Source organism: Macaca nemestrina, chromosome 18 (assembly GCF_043159975.1).
Source record: "Macaca nemestrina isolate mMacNem1 chromosome 18, mMacNem.hap1, whole genome shotgun sequence".
NCBI lineage: Eukaryota > Metazoa > Chordata > Mammalia > Primates > Cercopithecidae > Macaca > Macaca nemestrina.
In genome coordinates, this window is record NC_092142.1 from 55,227,946 (window position 1) to 55,249,850 (window position 21,905).

Below are 21,905 nucleotides of genomic sequence, written 5' to 3' on the forward strand. Positions count from 1 at the left end.
GTTATTACTTCTTCCTTAAAAGGTTAGTAGAATTCTCAGTGAAGTCACCTGGGCCTGTCATTCTCTTCATGGAAAGTTTTTTAACTATAAATTCAATGTCTTTAATAAATATAGGATTATTCAGGCTATCTATTTCTTCTCGACTAAGCTTTGTTAGTTTGAGTCTTTTAGAATGAATTTGTCCATTTAATCTAAGTTGTTGAATTTATTGGCATAAAGTTATTCAAAATATTCCCTCATTATCCTTATTAATATCAGTGTAATCTGTAGCAGTGTAACTTCTCTCATTATTGATATTGGTAATTTGTGACTTATATTTTTTTCCTTATCATTCTGGCTAGAGATTTAGCAGTTTTACTTATCTTCTTAAAAACCAGTTTTTTGTTTCATTGATTTCTCTCTACCGTTTTGTTTAATATTTCACTGATATCTGTTCTGAAACATTCTGGTATGTTATTATTTCCTCCCTTTTTCATACTTTGAGATTCACTTACTCCTCCAGTTTCCTTTCTTTCCTCCTCCTCCTTTCTTCTTCTTCCTTCTCTTTTCCTTTTTTTAAGAGACAGGGTCTCACTCTACTGCCCAGGCTGCAGTGCAGTGGCTATTCACAGGCATGATCACCGGTGGCCTCAAACTCCTGGGCTCAAGTGATCCGCTTTCCTGAGCCTCCTAGGTAGCTGAGATTACAAGCATGCACGACTGCACCTAGCTTCCTCCAGTTTCTTAAAATGGAAAGTTAGGCTATTGATTTGAGACCTTTCTTTAATGCTGTAAATTTTCCTGTAAGTACTGTTTTATCAGCATCTCACAAATTTTAGTATATTTTCACTTTCATTTAGTTCAAAATATTTTCTGCATTCTCGTTTGATTTCTTCTTTGATTATAGTGACTTAGAAGTATGCTATTTAGTTTTTTAAAATTTGGAGATCTTCCATACATCTTTCTGTTGCTTATTTCTCATTTAATACCATTGTGGTTAGAGAATATACTTTGTATTGTTTTAATTTTTAAATGTGTAAAAGTGTGTTTTATGGCCTAGAATATATGCTTGAAAAGAACATGTATTCTGTACCTCATGAGTAAGGTGTTCTATAAATGTCATTTAGGGAAGTCTAGTTGATAGTGGTTTTCAAGTCATTTATATTTTTACTAATTTTCCATTTACTTGTTTTATGAATCACTGGGAAAGCAGTGTTGATCATTCCAAATATAATTGTGGATTTCTCCTTTAACTTCTGCAGATTTTGTTTTATTCATTTTGAGGCTGTGTAATTAGGTGCATAAACGTTTGAATTGTTATTTCTTCTTGATGAATTTCTCCTTCCATCATTATGAAATTACATTCTTCATCCTTGGTGATAGTCTTTGCTCTGAAATTTACTTTCTCTGATATTAGCCACTCCAGCTTTCTTTTGATAAGCGTTAGCATGGTATATCTTTTTTCATCCTTCTACTTTTAAACTCAACTGTGTTTCTTGTAGACAGCATATATTTTTTATTGTTTTTTATTCAATCTGATAATATCTTCCTATTAATTGGAGTGTTTATCCCATGTGCATTTAAGGTTAACCATTGATATGGTTAAATAAGTCTAACATCATGCTATTTGTTTGCTATTTTTCCTATTCTTGTATCTCTTCTCCGCTTTTTCAGCATATTTTTGGATTATTTTTATTATTCCACTTTATCTCCTTTGTTTATTATCTATAACTTTTGTTTTGCTATTTTAGTAGTTGCTTTAGGGTTTATAGTATACATCTTTAACCTATCACAGTGTAACTTCAAGTGATACTAGTTTATATAGAAGATCCCTAAATTATATACTTCCATTTCTCCCCTCCTATATTTTTTGGTCATATATTTACTTATGATATGCTGTAAACTCCATTTTGTCATATATTTTACTTATAATATTCACTCCACAGCATATTATATGGTTGATGCAAAAGTAATTGCAGCTTTTACTAACAAAAGTGATGGCAAAACCTAAAAACTGAAATTGCTTTTGCACTAACCTAACATTATTTGTTGTCTTTTAAAGAGGTTTCAATAATAAGAAATGTAGTTGTCATTTCTGGTGTTATTTCTTTCGGTAGGTACCTATTTCCACTGGTGCTATTTTACTTCTGCCTGAAAGACTTTCTTTAGAATTTCTAGTAGTGTAGGTATAATGTCGATAAATAATTCTGTCTTCTATGTGTGAAAAAGTGATTATTTTGTCTAGATTTTTGAGAGAGATTTTCTCTGGGTATAGAATTCTAGGTTGATAGTATTTTTCTTTTGGTATTTTTCAGATATTGATCCAGTCTTATCTGTAGCATTTCCAAAGAGAAATTGGTATGAATCCTTATCTTTTTTCTCTGTACATAATGCATCCTTATTCCATAGCTGTTTGTAAGATTTACTCTTTATCATTGGTTTTGAGCAGTTTCATTATAATGACACTTAGTGTAGTTTTCTTCAAATTTCTTGTGATTGAGGTTCACCATTGATATGGTTTGGCTCTGTGTCCCCACCCAAATCTCACCTTGAATTGTAATAATCCCCACATGTCACGGTAGGGACCTGGTGAAAAGTAATTGAATCATGGAGGTGGGTCTTTCGCATGCTGTGCTCATGACAGTAAGTCTCATGAGATCTGATTGTTTTATGAAAGGGAGTTCCCCCGCATGAGTTTTCTCTTGCCTGCTGCCATGTAAGACATGACTTTGCTCCTTATTTGCCTTCTGTCATGATTGTGAGGCCTCCCCAGCCATGTGGAACTGTGAGTCAATTAAACCTATTTCCTTTATAAATTAACTAGTCTCAGGTATGTCTTTATTAGTAGCTTGAGAACAGACTAATGCAACCATAATCCTTGGATCTATGGATTTGTAGTTTTCATCAAAATTCAAAATTTTTATTATTATTTCTTTATTGACCCTTATTTTTTTCCTGATTTCCCTTTGTGAACTCTAATTATACATACATTAGCTGGCTTAAAGTTTTCCCTCGCTGCTCTTTATTTTTAAGCAGCTTTATCAAGACATAATTTGCATACCATGAAATTCATTCACTTAAAGTATACATATTAATGGTTTTTAGCATATTCAGAAAATTATGCAACCATTACTACTACATAATTTTAGAATGTTTTCATCACTGAGAAATCCCATACTTATTTCATTAGTTTTCCATGGATACCACAACAAATTACTGCAAACTTAGTCGCTAAAGCAATACAAATGTATTATCTTAGACTTCTAGAGTCAGAAGTCTGAAATGGTCCCACTGGGCAAATAGCAAAGTGTCTGCAAGGCTGCATTCCTTTCTGGAGGCTGTTTAGAAAGACTCATTTCTTTGCCTTTCCTAGTTTCTAGAAGGCACCCACATTTCTGGGCTGATGACCCCCCTTCCTGCATCTGCAAAGCCAGAAACACTGTATCTAATTATTAACATTTCTCTCTCTGACCAAACCTGGGAGAGGTTTTCTAGTCTGAAGGATTCATGTGATTAAATATTCAAGTGGATAATTCAAGATAATCATTTCATCTCAAGACCTGTACACTTGATCACATCTGTAAAGTTCTTTTTGTCATGTAAGGTAACACATTCACAGGTTCTAGAATTAAAATGTGGACATCTTTGGGGACTACTCTTCTGCCTATCACACCCACTAACAGAAACTCCCTCACCCTCCCCCTTTCCCATTCTGGGTAACCACTAATTTACTTTGTTTTTATAGATTTCCCTATTCTGGACATTTTATATCAATGGAATTATATAATATCTAGTCTTTTGTGCCTAGCTTCTTTCACTTAGCATGTTTTCAAGGTTTATCCACGTTGTAGTATTTATCAGTACTTCATTTCTTTTGGATAATATTTCATCGTATGGAATGGATATGTCACATTTTATTCATCAGTTCATCAACTGATGGACATTTGGGTGGTATCTACTTTTTGGCTTATGAATAATGCTGCTAAGAAGATTAAATTTTTATGTGGACATATGTTTTCATTTTTATTGGGTTTACAATTACAAGTGGAATTGTTGTACTGTAAGGTATATTTAATTTTTTGAGGAAATATCAAACTGTTTTCCAGTTTGCTGGTAGGCAGTATCATTTCACATTCCTACCAGCAATTGATGAGGGTTCCAGTTTCTCCACATCCTTAATAGAACTTATAATTGTCTGTCCTTTTTATTATAGCCATTCCAGTAAGTGTAAATTGGTATTTCACCGTGGTCTTGGTTTGCATTTCCTTACTAAGAATGTTGAGCACCTTTATAGGTCATTGCTGGCTATATGTATATCTTCTCTGGGGAAATGTCTATTCAGACCCTTTGTCCATTTTTTAAATTGAGCTATTTGTCTTTTTATTATTGAGTTATACAAGTTCTTTATATATTCTGGATACAAGTCCCTCAACAGGTACATAATTTTAAAATATTTTCTCCCAATAGGAACGCCTTTACGCTGTTGGTGGGAGTGTAAATTAGTTGAACCACTGTGAAAGACAGTGTGGCAATTCCTCAAGGATCTAGAACTAGAAATACCATTTGACCCAATGATCCCATTACTGGGTATATACCCAAAGGATTATAAATCATGCTACTATAAAGACACATGCACACGTATGTTTATTGTGGCATTATTCACAACAGCAAAGACTTGGAACCAACCCAAATGTCCATCAATGATAGACTGGATTAAGAAAATGTGGCACATATACACCATGGAATATTATGCAGCCATAAAAAAGGATGAGTTCATGTCCTTTGCGGGAACATAGATGAAGCTGGAAACCATTATTCTGAGCAAACTATCACAAGGACAGAAAACCATACACCACATGTCCTCACTCATAGATGGGAATTGAACAAGTACCCTTGGACACAAGGCAGGGAACATCACACACCAGGGCCTTTGGGGAGTTGGGGGCTGGAGGAGGGATAGCATTAGAAAAAATACCTAATGTAAATGATGAGTTGATGGTTGCAGCAAACCAACATGGCACATGTATACCTATGTAACAAACCTGCACATTGTGCACATGTACCATAGAACTTAAAGTATAATAATAATAATAAAAACTTCTCCAATCTGTGAGTTGTCTTTTTACTTTCTTGATGGTGTCCTTTAAAGCCTGAAGATTTTAATTTTGATGAAGTCCAACTTACCTATTTTTCTTTTGTCACTTGTATTTATTGTGTTGTATCTAAGAAACCAATTGGTCCAATAACAGGAAGATTTATTCCTATGGTTTCTTATGAGATTTCTTTTTTCTTTAGTTTTAGCTCTTAAATTTAGGTCTATGATCAATTTGGAGATAAAATAATTTCAGCATTTGGTGTGAGGTAGAGGTCCAATTGATGCCTTAAAATGTAGGACTCTAGACTTTTTTTTTTTTTTTTATCTGTTTGATTGTCTTGATACCCTTGTCAAAAATCAATTGACCATAAAAGTAAGGATTTCTTTCTGGACTCTTAATTCCATGCCATTGATTAAATGCATTCATAATGTTGAGCAATCATCTATATATGTCTCTAAATATCTTTCCTTGTGCCAGTATTACACTGGCTTCATTACTTTAGCTTCACAGTACATTTTAAAATCAGGAAGTGTGAGTCCTCAACTTTGTTCTTCTTTTTCAGTATTGTTTTGTCCATTCTGAGTCCCTTACATTGTCACATGAATTTTAGGATCAGCCCGATAATTTTTTTAAAGCCAGCTGAGATTTGATAGAAATTGCACTGAATCTGTAGATCAATGTGCAGAATATTGCTTTCTTAACATTATTAGTTAAGTCTTCTAACCCATTAACGTGAGATGTCTTTTCAATTATTTGGATCCCCTTTAATTTACGTCAACAATATTTTGTGTTTTTTTTGTTTTTGAGACAGAGTCTTCTCTGTTACCCAGGCTGTAGTGCAGTGACATGATCAGGGGTCACTTAGCCTTGACCTCACTGGCTCACGCAGTCCTCCTACCTCAGCCTCCCAAGTAGCTGGGACTTCAGGCATGTGCTACCACATCTGGCTAATTTTTAAATATTTTTGCAGAGACAGGGTCTCAATATGTTGCCCAGGCTGGTCTCAACTCTTAGGTTCAAGCAATCCTCCCACCTCAGCCTTCTAAACTGCTGGGATTAAGGCATGAGCCACTGTGGCTGGTCAAATTTTGTAGTTTTGAATGTATTAGTCTTGCATTTCTTTTTCTAGCTACTTTTTTCAATTGGTGAAAATTATATAAATTTATGGTGTACAACATGATGTTTTAAAACACATATTTCGTGGAATGGCAAAATCAAGCTAATTAATATGCATTACCTCACATACTTCCCATTTTTAGTGTGATGAGCACACTTAAAATCCACTATCTTAGCCATTTTCAAGTATATAATACATTGTTACCAACTATAGTCATCATGTTGGACACTAGCTCTCTTATATAAAAAGGATACACTAAGATCAAGTGAGATTTATCCCAGGAATACAAAGTTGGTTTAATATCTGAAAATCAATGTAATATGCTATCGTAATAGAAAAAAGAACAAAAACCACACGATCATTTCAACTGATGCAGAAAAGGAATTGTTGGATTTTGTGAAACGCCTTTTCTGCATCATTTGACCAAATCCCACTTGATCACTGTGTATCCCTTTTATACATGGCTGGATTTCTTTTCTAACATTTTGTTGAAAAATTTTGCATCTATATTCATGAGGAATATGGGCTTGAGGTCTTCTTATGATGTCATTGTCTGATTTTGGTTTTCTGGTGACATAGATTAAGTTGGGAAGTGTTTCTTCCTGTTCTATATTTTGAGAGTTTGAGAAAGGTTAAAATTGATGTTTCCCAATTTTTTATTGTGGTAAAATACATATAACATAAAATTTATTATCTTAACAATTTTAAGTGTATGGTTCCGTGTATTAAATGCATTCATAATGTTGAGCAATCATCATCACCATCAGATAATCTATTTTCATCTTGTAAGACTGAAACTCTATACCCATTAAACAGTAACTGTCCATTCCCCACTCTCCCTGGCTCCTGGCAACCACCATTCTCCTCTCTGTCCCTATGATTTTGCTCTATGATTCTGACTACTCTATTTACCCCATACAGTGTAAACAGAGAATTTGTATTTTTGTGACTAGCTTATTTAATTTACCATGATGTCCTCAAGGTTCATCCATATTGTAGCATATGTAAGAATTTCATTCCTGTTTAAGGCTAAATAATATTCCATTCAATGTATATACCACATTGTGCTTATCCATTCATCCATCAATGGATACTTGAGTTGCTTCCACATTTTAGCTATTGTGAACAATGCTACTATGATCTTAGGTGTATACACATCTCTTTAAGACCCTTTCCATTCTTTTGGGTCTATGTTGAGAAACTGAATTGCTGGGTCATATGTTAATCCTATTTTCACTTTTTTATGAAACTGTCATACTGTTTTCCACAGTAGCTGTACCATTTTACATTCCCATCAAAAGTACATAAGGTTCCAATTATTTCCCAACCTCAGCAATACTTGTTTTTCTTTTAATAGTAGCCATCTTTATGAATGTGAGGTGGTATTTCGCTGCAGTTCTTATTTGCATATCCCCAGTGAGTAGTGATAATGAGCATCTTTCCATGTGTTTACTAGCCATTTGTATATCTTCTTTGAAGAAATGCCTATTTAAGTCTTCTTGTTGAGTTTTAGGAGTTCTCTACATATTCTGGATATTAATGCCTTATGAGATATATGATTTACAAATATTTTCTCCCATTTTATGGGTTGCCTTTTTACTCTGTTGATATTGTCTTTCGATGAACAATTTTTTAAAAAAATTAATGAGATCCCATTTGTCTACTTTTTGTTTTGTAGCCTGAGTGTTTGGTGTCATATCCAAGAAAACATAGCTACGTCCAACATCATGAAGGTTTGCCCTGTTTTCTTGTAGGAGTTTTAGAGTTTTAGATCTTAAATTTAGGCATTTGATTCATTTTGAGTTAATTTTCATATGGTTTTAGATAAAGGTCCAACTTCATTCTTTTGCATGTAAATATCCAGTTTTCCCAGCACCATTTGCTGAAAAGATTTTTTTTTACCCTATTAAACAGTCTTGGCATCCTTGTCAAAATCATTTGACCATATATGTGAGGGTTTATTCTCAGGCTCCCTAATCTTTTCCATTGTCTATACGGCTGTCTTGATACCAGTACCACACTGTTTGCTCACTGTAGCTTTGGCATAAGTTTTGAAATCAGGAAGTGTGAGTTCTCCAGCTTTGTTCTTTTTCAAGATTGTTTGGCTAATCAGGGATCCTTGAGATTCCATATGAATTTTAGGTGGAGTTTTTCTATTTCTGTAAAAATTGTCATTAGGATTTTGATAGGGATTGCATCAAATCTGTAGCTCTTTTAAGTAGTATTGACATCTTAACAATATTAAATCTGGAACTGATTCTCTGAATGTTAAGAATTCACCAGTGAAGGCTTTTGGGTCTAAGCCTCTCTCTGTGGAAAATTTTACATTACTAATTCAATCTCTTTATTTGTTATAAGTCTATTCAGATCTTTTATTTCTTGAGTCACTTTCAGTTGTTTATTCATTTCATCTAAGCTAATTTTTGGCATTCAATTATTCATTTATAATCTTTTTATTTTGCTAAGGTTAGTTTTAGAGTTTTATTAACATTAAGTTCATAGTAATGTTATGACATTTAATGTTTTAATTATGTAATGTTATGAAATTTAATGACATTGTTTTACTAACATTAAGGTTAGTAGTAATGTTTTCTCTTTCATTTCAGGTTTAGTAATTTAAATTTTCTCTTTTATTTCCCCCTGGTCAGAAAAGCTAAAATCTTATCTATTTTGTTGATGGTTTTGAAGAACCAACTTTTGGTTTCATTGATTTTCACTATTGTTTTTCCATTCTGTATTTCACTTATTTCCTCTCTAACCTTATTATTTCCATCATCTGCTTACTTTGGGCTTAGTCTGCCCTTCACTTCACCTTTTCTATGATGAAGATTAGAATATTGACTATTTTTTTCTTATTTAATATAGGCATTTACAGCTATATATAATATAATACAGGCATCTATAGTCACTGCTTTAGCTGAATTCTACTGGTTTTGGCATGTTGTATTTATATTTTCACTTATTTCATTGTATTTTCTAATTTCTCCAGTCATTTCTTCCACAGTCCACTGATTATTTAGGAGTGTGTTATTTTTTATATATTGGTGAATTTCTCAAATTTCTTTCTGTTATTAGTTTTTAATTTAATCCCATTGTGGAAAGAGATACATTTTGTTGATTTCAATCCTTTTAAATTTATTGAGGCTTATTTTGTGCCCTAGCACTGGTCTAGCCTGGACAGTATTTCATGTCAGCTTGAGAAGAATGTGTATTCCACTGTTGTTGGGTGGAGAGTTCTATAGATGTCTGTTAGGCCTAGTTGACTTATATATTGTTCAAGTTTTCTATTTCCTTTTTAATCTTCTATATATTGATGTTATCCATGATTGAGAGTGGGATACAGAAGTCTATTTTTATTGAATTATTTTTCCCTTCAATTCTGTTTTTGCTTCATATATTTTGGGGGCTCTGTTGTTATGTTCATATATTTTTACAATTATTATATGTCCAACTGTTATATCTTCCTTTTATCATTATAAAATGTCCCTCTTTGTCTTTAGTAAAAATTTGTGTCTTAAAACCTGTTTTGTCTGATATTAGTACAGCTCCTTTACCTCTTTTGGTTACTGTTTGCATGGTTCCTTTTTCCTCATCCTTCTAGTTTCAGCAGATTTGTATCTCTGAATCTAAAGTGTGCTCTTGTAGACAGCAGATAGTTGAATTATTTTTTAATCCATTCTGCAAATCTCTGCCTTTTACTTTGCATATTTAATCCATTTACATTTAATGTAATTACTGATATAATTCGTGTCTGCCTAATTTAAAATTTTCTTTTTTCTCTGCGTATTCATTCTGGATAGTTTGTATTTCTATGCCATCAGGGTCATTAATCTTTTTTTTCTTTAATATCTAATGTGCTATTGACACCATCTAGTTTATTTTTTATCTCAGACATTATAGTTTTTGTCTCTAGATGTTTAATTTGGGTCTCTTATAAAAATTTATTTGCAGTCTCTACTCACAGATATAATGCAGTTATAATAACTTTTAATATCTTTGTCTTCTAATTCTAACATCTGCATCAGTTTTTAGATGGATGGATTACTTTTCTTAATGTGGGTCAGATTTTCTTGGTTTTCTGCATGCCCAGAAATATTTATTTTGATCCAGTCATTATGAATGTTGCCTTTTTGGCTGCTGGATATTTTCATATTTTAAAAAATATTCCTGAGTTTTGTTTTAGGACATGGTTAAACTCTTTGGAAATAATTTGATCATTTTGAATCTTGCTTGTGAGGCAAGACCAATGTATAATAACATTTAGTCTGAAACTAATTATTCCCCACAACTGAAGCAAGACCCTTTTGAGCACTCTCTCCAGTACTTTATAAATTAGGAGACATTCTGGTCTGGCTGACAGAAATAGGCACTATTATTAGACCTGTGTAAGTACTGTCACTGTTCCCCCTAACTCTCTTTGATGGTTATTTCCCCAGTCTTTAACAGTTTCCTCATATGCACGTGCCAATTATTAATTGGAATGCTCAAAAGATTCTCTGCAGATCTTTGGAGTTCTGTGTGCAGCTTTCTTCTCTCCAGTAATTTGTCCTAAGAATTCTAGCTTCCTTGGTTTTCCCAGACTCCCAGCTCAATCTCTTCAACCCATGGAGTCTGCTAAGCTTTACCTGGCTTCCTCCTTTCTGCACCACAACCTAAAAAAAAATCCCTCAAGGCAGTAAGCTGTGGTAATCATGAGGTCACTTCATTTGTTTCCTGTCTGTCAGGAATCACTGTTATTCCTTGCCTGATGTCCAGGATCTTGAAAACCATTATTTCATGTATTTTGCCTGTTCTTTCTTATAGCTGTTTCAGATGGGATGGCAGATAAACAGGCAGTAACTCTTATTCCATCTTGACAAGAAACAGAAGACTTTCCCTGGTTTTCTTGATGGCTCCCATGGGCTGCAAATGGTTGAGAATTTTTCCAAACCACAGGGGGTACCTTATGACACACTTGATGTAATGTAAAAGGAAGTCTATAACATGCTCTTCGAAGTATTCCTTCCAAAAATGTTTAATCTGAATCTGAGGACTATTGCATCCAAGTCAGGGTAGGCCTCACATAAGCCACCACCCTGCAACAAAGAGTAGTTATAGTTGGGCTCCTCCTGTCTCCAGAGTTCCTTTCTCTTTATATCTATATATACATGACTATATGTTACACCTAAAATGGCATACATAGGCACATTGGTGAAGCCAATATTTAAGCATGAATCCAGATCCAAGAGGAAGAAGATACCTTCCTCCATTGTCCTAAAATATAGGCCACTGATGGAGATATCACTGATTCATGCATTTCTAAGTTACTATGTTATCTTTACCTTAGAGACAGCAGGGCCCAAATCACGAGGCAAAATCTGAACTCTTAAAATTCTGATGTACTTGAATGAACTACTAGCCAGAGTGCATCTAGCTGGGCATTATAACCTCTATAAAGTTTCCCCAATCCAGTGAGCAGAAAAATACGAACAAAATAATATTCTAAAGTGTAGCAATATTATGATATTCAGAAATTTCTCATGGAAAAGTAGTTTTCCCATGATCTGTCAAAATCAAGTTTGGCTGGGGATGGAATGGCCCTGATAAGGATCAAGCTCCAGAGACTAGGTTTCTCAAAATGTGGTTTTCCCAAGGTATCTCAAAATTATCTGGAGGGACATGTTCAAATGCAGATTTCTAAGGCCTACTTCAAAGTTACTGAATCACAACATCTAAGGATGGAACCCAGGAACCTGCATTTTTAATAAGCACATTTGGGGATTTTTATGAACATTAAGGTTTGAGAATGACTATAGGCAATCCCACTGGGACTAGGCAAGATAGCAGGTTCATATGACAGGCACCAAAACTCCAAATGTGTAGGCACCCAAAATCCAAATATGTGGGATTCATGCTATAGACGTCTGTTAGGCCTTAATCATGGTGTGAAGGGAGTCTGATAGTAAGCAAAGGATTATTGTAGGTTATTATAGAGGGGAGAGGAAGGCACCATGATGTCAACAGGCAGATATCCAAAAGTAAAGAGACGTGTAGGGAGTCATGCATTGACAATAGGCAAAGTTCCAAACAGACAGATAGATGATCGGCATCAGAGATACAGCAGCTTGTAATAAGAATCTAGTCATGCAGACTTTGGTTTAGGAATTGGCTTCTAATTTCAATGAGGTTGAAGGAATCAAGGTAGAACCCCAATCTAAAAGCAGGGTCAAAGGCAGACACACAGAATCTAAAAGAGGCTTATTACTAGAACTAGTCACAAGCACCAAGGCAATTGCCTACTCCATAGGGCCAGGGTAAGCTCAAAAAGGATCAGCACAGAGACTGATGTGATGCTCAACCACCCAGAAGCGTTTGGATTTTCTTGCTTATGGCCTGGATTAGTCCAGGACCTGTGCCAAGGGTTAGCCTGCCCTAGGGAGCTAAGTGGCCCTGCTGAAAAGCCTAGAAAAGACCTACCTGGCTCAACTTCCCATGCCCTACCTGAATTCTGTTTAAGATGTAAGCCTCAGGATGTTGTCACAGGAGTGATGGTAGTTTTCCAAAGTACTTACAATGATAGTAGTTAGATGTAAAAGAAGTTGATTCCTAAATAGAGTAGCTCCCTAAAGGAGGTAGGAGGCAGCTGGAGCTAGATTCTGGAGCCAACAGCAAGTTATCTTCACCCTTAAGAAATTCTGAAATGTCTCAGCTTAGTCCTCTAGGCCAGGGAACCCAGATGTTCTCTGTGCAATTCTGATTTTCTTTAAAATAGCAGATTACTTTTGTAGTTTTAAAAAAAAAAAAAAAAGCCTTTTTCGACTGGGTACAGTGGCTCACACCTGTAATCCTAGTATTTGGGAGGCCAAGGCGGGTGGATTGTTTGAGCTCAGGAGTTTGAGAGCAGCCTAAGCAATATGGTGAAACCCTGTCTCTACAAAAAATAACAAAAATTAGTCTGGCATGGTGGCTTGCCCCTGCGACCCCAGCTACTTTGGGGGCCTGAGGTGGGAGGATCACTTGAGTCAGAAGGTGGAGGTTGCAGGGAGGCAAGATCGCACCACTGGCTCTCCAGCCAGGGCAATAGAGTGAGATCCTGACTCAAAAAAAAAAAAAAAAAAAAAAGGAAAAGAAAAAACTTTTAAAGTTTTTTATATACATACATTGAACATTTTGTTTTAACCTAAAACATATAAATATACATTCATGAACCAGACTGTCTTTTATTTCCTTAAGATGACGTCTTGCTCTTGTCACCAGGCTGGAGTGCAATGGTGTGATCTCAGCTCACTGCAACCTCTGCCTCCTGGGTTCAAGCAATTATCCTGCCTCAGCCTCCAGAGTAGCTGGGATTACAGGCGCCTGCCACCATGCCCAGCTAAATGTTTTTTGTATTTTTTTTAGTAGAGATGGGGTTTCACCATGTTGGCCAGGATGGTCTCAAAGTCCTGACCTCAGGTGATCCATCTGCCTTGGCCTCCCAGAGTGCTGGGATTATAGGCATGAGCCACCATACCCAGCCCATGAACCAGACTTTCAATGAAGAGCAAAGATGTATTCTTCTATGTTATTTGATTGGAGTTCCGATATCCTCTCCACCGATTTCTAAAAACCTTAATTTTTAACTGACAATTGGATAAATTCATAAATCCTTGGTTCCTCATGCTTAGAGCCACTGGTATCTCTAAGGTTATGAAAGCATCATGCTGAATTCCTCCATCCCCTCAATGACACCCTTTCAGCAAGTAATAGCAACTAATATTAGATAGTTGAGTGATTGGTAGGAAGTGAAGAATCAGGAGAACTGTTAGAGCCATACCAGAGAAAATCACAGGAAAGGCAGGAGTGCAAAGATCTAGTGGAGGCTGTGAGAAAAGGTAAATCCCTTGTTAAGCTCATCTGCCCCTTTAGTTACCACTGGCTGTCTCACTCCTGGACTTAGTGACTCCCTTAGCTATACTTTCCCAGCCCCCTGGGATGTTCCCCAATCATCCTACTCACTCACAAAGAAATATTGTCAAAATCAATTGGGTGATGATTAGGAGCCATTATCTGCCTGCTGTGCTGAAAAGGACACAGGGCTATCTGCAGAAACCTTTCATGACAGGCTAAAAAAAAAATTCCAGTATATCTAGGAGTGGTGTCACTTCTAAGTGCGAAAATCAAAGTCAATCCATAGTCTTTTCATACTATTGGCTTGTTACGTTTACAAGGTGTTATATTTCTAAAGCAAACACCATACAAAATATGAAAAATTCATGCTTGACTTAAAGGGAGGAAAAAAGTAAAGGGAATCATTTTGACAGTGGAACAGATATATTCAGATTCAAGGATTGAATAAATATATTTGTAACGTTTTCTTGCTTTGCCCTCTGGAGCTCTGGATTCTGTAGTCTCCCCAATGTCGGTCCTCCAGGTTCTCTGTCCTCGCAACTCGGATTTAGAATTACGGATAAAAGGTGCCTAAAATCCAATTTCTTGATTGAGGAAACTGAGGCCTGGAAAGTGAATTAAGTCTCCCAAAGTTGGCCAGAGACTAAAAGTCTTGTCTCTTCTTTCTGTCCAGTGTTCTTTTCACTCTGCTGCCTTTCTTGGTATTACTTCCCTTCAGTTTTGAAAATTACTTTCATTTATTATTTGTCCAAACCTATTGAAACTGAAGCTTCACAACATATTTAATAGTTGCATATTATCTACTGCCAATTTCTGGTTTTCACCTTTGAGGGAGTGGATGCTGCAAAATACGGAGAATATTCTGATAAATATGCACTACAAAGATAATCTATTCTGTTGTAAAAGCTAGGAATGATTTATTGGAATAGATATCATGGGATTGTACGTTTCTTGGGTAAAGTTCATTATGATGATCAATAATATCCAACAAAGTAGAAGAAGGATTACTGAGTAAAGTAAAAGCCCACTAAAATATGAATAGCATAATTGGTGCCTGTGCTATTTAAAAAAGCAACTGAGATGAACCTTGGATCTTTGGGAAGTGGCATGATGTGGCAGAAAGAGCACTGTCTTGGAATTCAGAAAATTAAGGTGTCCATCCTGATTATTCCATTTATGAGCTATGTGATCTTAGGTAAATCACTTGAACTCCTCTAAGCTTAATTTCATTGTGCATGCAATGAAAAACGGGAATCCTGGCTATTTGAAATAGCTGTTAAAAGGATTTAATTAAATAATATATGAGAGATTATTACAATTCACAAGTCTGAGACCATATGCCTCTGCATGATGGCAGAGGACCATGTGTGTTTATTCAACAGTATATTCCCACCATCTAACATAGTGTCTGGCACATGGTAAGCATACAATAAATATGGAAGACACTCATGAATTAAATAAATGAAGATAATTATAGTAAAAATATCATTCTTATCACTATTTCTTGCTGTGGAAATGTTTATGGGGGGATAAAGCCAAGTATATGAATAGAGCAGAGGCAGGGGAGGCAAGAAAAGGAACAAAATGATTGGTATCACTTCCTTCCTAGAACAGAAGCAGAGGTTACAGAATCAAAAAAAGAATGATCAAAGTGACCAATCTCCAAATCTACCCTTCTTCTTTCATTGCCTCATTCACCCCACCTCTCAATCCCACCACTGATTTTTTTTTTATGATTGCCTTTGGGCATCGACCTCATTAATTTCAGAGTCATGGTTAAGCCATTGCTTTCAGTGTTTTTATTAAGACCTGTATATGTCATCTCTGTAGTCATTAGAAACAATGCTGTTTTTCATTTATATTGGATGTAACTAATTCAGAGTTCTTTCCTCTTAGACCTCTCCAATGACTACAATGGCCGGGGGAAAGACAGTGGACTTCAGGGACTACTTGAGAGGAAAATCGATACAGTTCATTTCTTTTTACTTCAACTTCTAAATGATTCTAGGTAAAAGTCCTACGAGATAGGTGCCTGGTTGAAAATGTATCTCTCACTGAATTGTCCTCTTTTAGTTTTATAGATGTGCTCCATCACACACATAGGAATTTCATAAAAATGTTTTTCTCTGCCACAGAGGTCAGGGCTTTGCAGGCCTTTGGAGAATAGATAACATGCCTAAATGTCAGCTCATCTAAAGAACCATGTTATACGACTGGAACGCCTCGATCTTGGTACTTGGCAGACTTTGGGAACACCTCAAACCACATGTACTTTAGAGAATGCAGACAGGTCACAAAATTAATTCAGTCTAGTCTGGCCAAACACTCTCAACGCACTTCTAAATTTGAACTAATTGATAGCCTCTCCTCCCCCAATTATACTTATTATAGCCAATTCAATTGGTTTTAACTGGATTCACATAAAATTCACCTACTTTTTACTCTCACAAATATAACTGACAGGAACAAACAAAAATAGTTCTATCTGTAAAAAGCAAGGCAGTAATAAGACTTTGGACCTTGAAGCTTACAGAAGACTAATGAGATAAAGTCTAAAATGTGTTTGAGCTGCATGTGTGAAAGGCTCTATGAAGATAGAAAATACGATAAATAATGCAAGCAACCTTTGTGTCAGGAAAGCTCCTGTCTTCTGGAGGATATAATAAGTATTAAATAAATATTTTACAAATATGTTCCTGCTAATCTTATCTATCAACTCCAGCCCAGGTAGGTTGAAAAGGACTATTATTCCCATCAAAACAAGTAAGAATCTTAGTTTCTAATGAAAAGTTTTCCAAGAAAATTCCAGTTGGAACCCATGACTTTAGGTAACGCTTTCATATTAAGCCAAGCTTCCGACCTCAATTTCAGCTCTTGGTCCATTTTATTGTCAATGTGAAAGCACTAGTCCTGGCCCCCTCCAACTTTCCACTCTATTCAAGCCAAAGGCATCCCCGTGGGATTCTCTAGCTATCCTAAATTGAAAAAAAAAAAATCACAAAGCACACCCTCTTTGGGGTTCTTGAACCATCAAAGAACACTCAACAAATTATGTTGTCAACCGTGACCACATAATGGACTTCAATAACTTAAGAGCTCAATTCAATTACCTATAAACCTTAATCTGCTCCTTCATGAAAATCCCTTCACTTAAAAGTACACAAAACCTGTATTTCTTCTTGTGACATCTCTTATCCCTAAAATTATAAAGAAGAAAACTAATTTTTTCATGAAATCTACAAAATAACAAAATGGGACACAAAATTGAGCAAAAAATTTTCTGATGGGAATGTCAAAAACATCTGGCAAACACTCTTCTCACAAGCTGGCATAGGCCAATAAACCTCCCATTCGTTTGTTTAAAATCCGTATCATTTCATTTTCCAGAACCTTACTTGAAGACAAACTATTATCTTTTAGAACTCATCTAATCTTAAGCATTTTCTAGAATAATCAAGTAAAAAAAATTCCACTAAAAAAATTAAAAAGTCTCAGAGGTGGGAAGAGCTTTGTTATATTGTCTGATTTAACTCTTGCCTACTGACTGGTGAATTTAGTTAACAAATATTGAAACTGATGACCTGCGGGCAGTGGGCCATCCTTGATCTTTGGGGTAATAAGACAACTTTGTCCCCTAAAAGGAGTTTACAGTCTACTAATGTTTTCCCAAAGTACCTGAGTACTTGGGGAGAAGGTATGAATGTAAAAATGAAGATTCCTAACCTTCGCCTCAGACTTATTGATTCAGAAATTCTAGGGATTAAACCCAGAAATCTGCTCTTTAAAAAGCATCTTGGGTAATTCTTGTGCACAACGTTTGAGAACCACCACTCTGGTAGGTCTGAGAGATGTGCACAAATATGAGTTACGGAAATGCTGAATAGAGGGCTCGTCTTTTAGATACATAAAAAAATTGATCAGCACCTTCCCTCATTAATGCCAGATACAAACTGGGAAAAAAAAGAAGTCATCTATTAGCCAAAACCAGACATTCTTCTAAATCATATTCACCACTAAGTTGGATTGTGAGTTATAACAGAAACACTTAGTGCAGAAATCCAAAATTTCTAGTGACCTACCATTCTCCCTAAAATGCCTAATTCACTGCACGCATTGGCTCACGCCTATAATCCCAGCACTTTGGGAAGCTGAGGCTGGCGAATCACTTGAGGTCAGGAGTTGGAGACCAGCCCGGCCAACATGGTAAAACCCTGTCTCTACCAAAAATACAAAAAAAAAAGTAGCTGGGCATGGTGGCGCTCACCTGTAATCCCAGCTACTCATGAGGCTGGGGCATGAGAATCACTTGAACCTGGGAGGCAGAAGTTCCTGTGAGCCAAGATTGCACCACTGCACTCCAGTCTGGGCAACAGAGTGGCACTCCATCTCAAATAATAATAATAATAATAATAATAATAATATGACTAATTCACCGGATATTTAGTTTCATTTAGATTATGAACCACATATTTTCACCTATTTTCTTCCCGTTAGAGTAGTATTCATAAGGAAGAGTAATTTTCATAGTTTTTATACCCTTTGACAGAAATACAAAAAAACTAGTAAACATAAAAAAAATGTTGAATTTATAAACATGTGAGATATCTGGGCTTTAAGAAAGTAAGTTCTTAGAATTAACTGGCACATATGGATTCTGTATAAGACCAACACTTTGTACACAGAAAAATCACCTGGGGAGTAGCTATCAATGCAAACGGCTGAAGAGTCTGAGTTAGTAAAAGTAAGATGGATAACTGAATTTTTAACAAGCACCCCAGCTAACTCTAATGTAAACTGTTTTGAGAAAACATTCCAGAACTTTCAAGATTTCAAGATTCCAAGCTCGTGACATCCCAACCTGTCTTCATGTCTAAATCAATATATTAAACATAGTAGAGTGCCAGTGCATACATATTTAAATAATCAAAGTAATTTTATATTTAAGTAAAGTATTAAAAGGGAAAAAATAGGGGAATTCAGTTTACCTAATCAGAGCCCACATTCTGTAAGTCAGAACTGGGGAATCTCATTGATATAATGAATTGCCCTCGAGATCTAGGAGTTACAAGCAGGAAAAAGCAACTTAATGTAGGTTCTGCTGTTGTTCATTTTAGAGAGTATATAAAATACTCTAATTACCTATTTTTAAAATTAAAAATACGCTGAATGGTATATGTGTGCAGCAAAGGGAATGGCTGAGGTTGGAGGGAGAGTTATTCTCTGGACATCAGCAATAATCCGAGAAATAAAATTCTGAGGATCATATAAAACCAAATGGAATCTGTCTTTGGTCTAAGCATCTCCCGCTGCTGATGTTAGGATAGTAATTTCCTCATTCCCACAGGAATTAATTGTGAACAATTAAACACTTGTGGTATTATCTAATTACTAATACTTCACAGAGAACTGAGAGATTCTTATCCTCATGTCCTCTGGGGAAACCTGAATATGAGTGGGTTCTGGGGTTGTACGCTTTCTGTAAGTCAAGGAAGCACACTTTATATGTATATATAGCATGCTGTTTCTCAGATAGTCCACAAACATGTGAAATGAGCACTGGCTTACTACTTACAGGTAGTAGTAAGAAGAATAACTGTTCGTGACCCTAAACAGTTAGCGGCTCAGCTTCTTCAGCTATAAAATGGGTACCCAGGTTGATCTGTATTCATGGTCCAGGTTCTTTGCACTCAGACATGATGCTTCCCACGCCATGTGCTTAACTGAGGTTTATGTGGGAGGATCACATGAGATAATTTTTGTAAAAGTGCTCTGTAAGCTGTAAAGCACTATACAGATGAAGCGGATTATTATTAGTCTTTTACGAAGCCCAGCGATAAAGATGCAAAGTGACCCAGAAAAAGAAAACTGAGTAGACAAACCTGAAATACAACATCTATAGCCCCTAGAACAGTTACCCTGTACGTGGTAGGTAGGTGCTTAATAAGTAAAGAAAAACACAAAACAGGTTTGTGCCTCCATCATACTAGCTCTGATACCAAGAAGAAATAAATACACCTAAGGTCAATGATAGTTTCATTTAACCATACAAACCCGAATAATCCAAGAGCCTAAGATTTTAAATTAAAAATTACTTCAAAGAAAGAGCACGGAAACGTGAAATGTGACCCAGCATTCGAAATGAAATAGTTATATTCTTACCTCTTCAGTCTTTCCAATGCAGTCTTGCAGGGATACAGGACCTGGGTGAGGATGTAGAGTGCTTCCCTGCACCTGGTAGATCTACATAACTGTTCCTAGCAACCTCTTGAGGAAATAACACATTCTATAGAATGTTGGGTACCTAAGCTCTCTGTTTTGGATTTGAAAGGCTGCGTTTTAGTTAAGCCAAACCAGATTTATCCCCTAACATTCCCCAAAAAACACGCACAGAAAAGAAGAATGAGGGGGGCGGGTAGATAGAGAAGCAGTTATTCACTTTAGAAAACAATTCTCTATAGGATTCCTTTGTCAGTTTCCTAGACTATGTAAAATGTGATTCAAATTAAAATATTTAAATCACATACCCACAACTTGACATAGGCAGCTATTTGTAAAATGAGGCAAACCCACACTGGGAAATACCAAATTAAAAAAAAAAAAAATCAGGGGAAAAAATATTTTCTTCTGGGTGGCCCTAAACTGCCTTCTTTTTCCCCATTGCAAATGTATTTTTATGCTGGGTTACATTTCCAAAACAGAAGTGTTTTTTTTTTCTATGGTTGAAATGAAACAAACAAGTTTGCTTTCAGAGCCACAGAAATGCCCAACTGTTAGGAAAAAAAAAAAAAACGTTTTCCACTGGCCGCTTGCCTCTCTTATCCCCATGCAACCTTGCCTATTGGCCCCTTTCCCTAGGAGAGCCCCTGGGGCTGTCTGATGGAACTGATTGTAAAACTATTTTGTGCAGTAAAAAATTTGTTTCTTCAAAATCTGAGACCACCCAGAACATGCCCAATCTTTGGCAAATATCGACTGGTTTTCTCAGTATTTGACTAGCTGTACACCGAGTAACTGACCCGGGTTTCTGGGTTTTTTTAGAAGAAATGAGGGGAAAATGTTTCAGAAGATGAAAAAAGGAAGAAAATCTCTCATCCAAGAATCTATTCAAAATTCATTTTGTGTGTTTCGAAGGGGGAGGACAAGAGAATTTAGTGCAAAGACGGCCTCCACCAAGCTAAACCGTCCAACATTTGCAAAAGCTTTTAAAATAAACTGCTCAGGGATCAGGGGTTTGCTGGAAACTCCCAGTCGCTTGAAGCCCTGTCCCTCCGCTCAGGGCACCCAGGCCTCCCCAAGGGTGGGCACCCCTCCTGCACGGAGAGCGGCGGCTGGGATCTCGGAGCAGGGTCGGCGATGGCCCTGGAGGCAGCGGCTCCCGGAGAAAAGGCCCTGGCTTTTCTCCGCCCGCTCCGTTCCTCTCCTTACAGCCTCGGCTCCCACATACTAAGTGCTCAATAAATGTGGACACAGGAAGCGAAAAGGCCGAATCTGTCCTCATGCCCCCAAGGCGAATTCTGGGGCGGGAGGGTTTATGCCGACCCACTACCACATCGCGTTTCCTGAGGTAACCCGGCCTCGGCTCTGCGGCCCCAGCGGCTGCAGAGCCACTGACAAGGCGGGCTGCGGGCGACAAGATGGAGAGCCGGCCGGAGAGGGACAGAGGCCGCGCTGGCAGCGAGCTGGGGGGCCCACCTGACCGCCGTGCCGGCAGCCCGGTCCCGCGCTCCCATTGACAAGGAGGTCCGCGCCGCCGGCGCTTGGGGCGGGGGCGGGGGCGGGGGCGGAGGCGGGGTGGGACGCCCCGGCGCGCGCCCGGCCCCACGCCCCGCCCCCGCCAGCCCCGC

The 21,905-nt window shown here is 36.9% G+C and overlaps 1 long non-coding RNA gene across 11 annotated transcripts in view; it reads right to left on the bottom strand.

Moving 5' to 3' along the window:
* LOC139359884 (uncharacterized) overlaps nt 1–21,905 on the bottom strand; it is a 209,466-nt gene that overhangs the window by 184,214 nt on the left and 3,347 nt on the right. For 3 of the 11 annotated variants that reach the window (XR_011616486.1, XR_011616479.1, XR_011616481.1), the window contains exon 1: nt 20,221–21,861. The exons of 3 other annotated variants lie outside the window; for them this stretch is intronic. This is a non-coding gene — a long non-coding RNA (uncharacterized lncRNA). Of the gene's footprint in view, nt 1–20,220; nt 21,869–21,905 lie in introns of those variants that run through there. 5 more of the 11 variants (XR_011616478.1, XR_011616484.1, XR_011616487.1 and 2 more) reach the window with 5 other exon arrangements.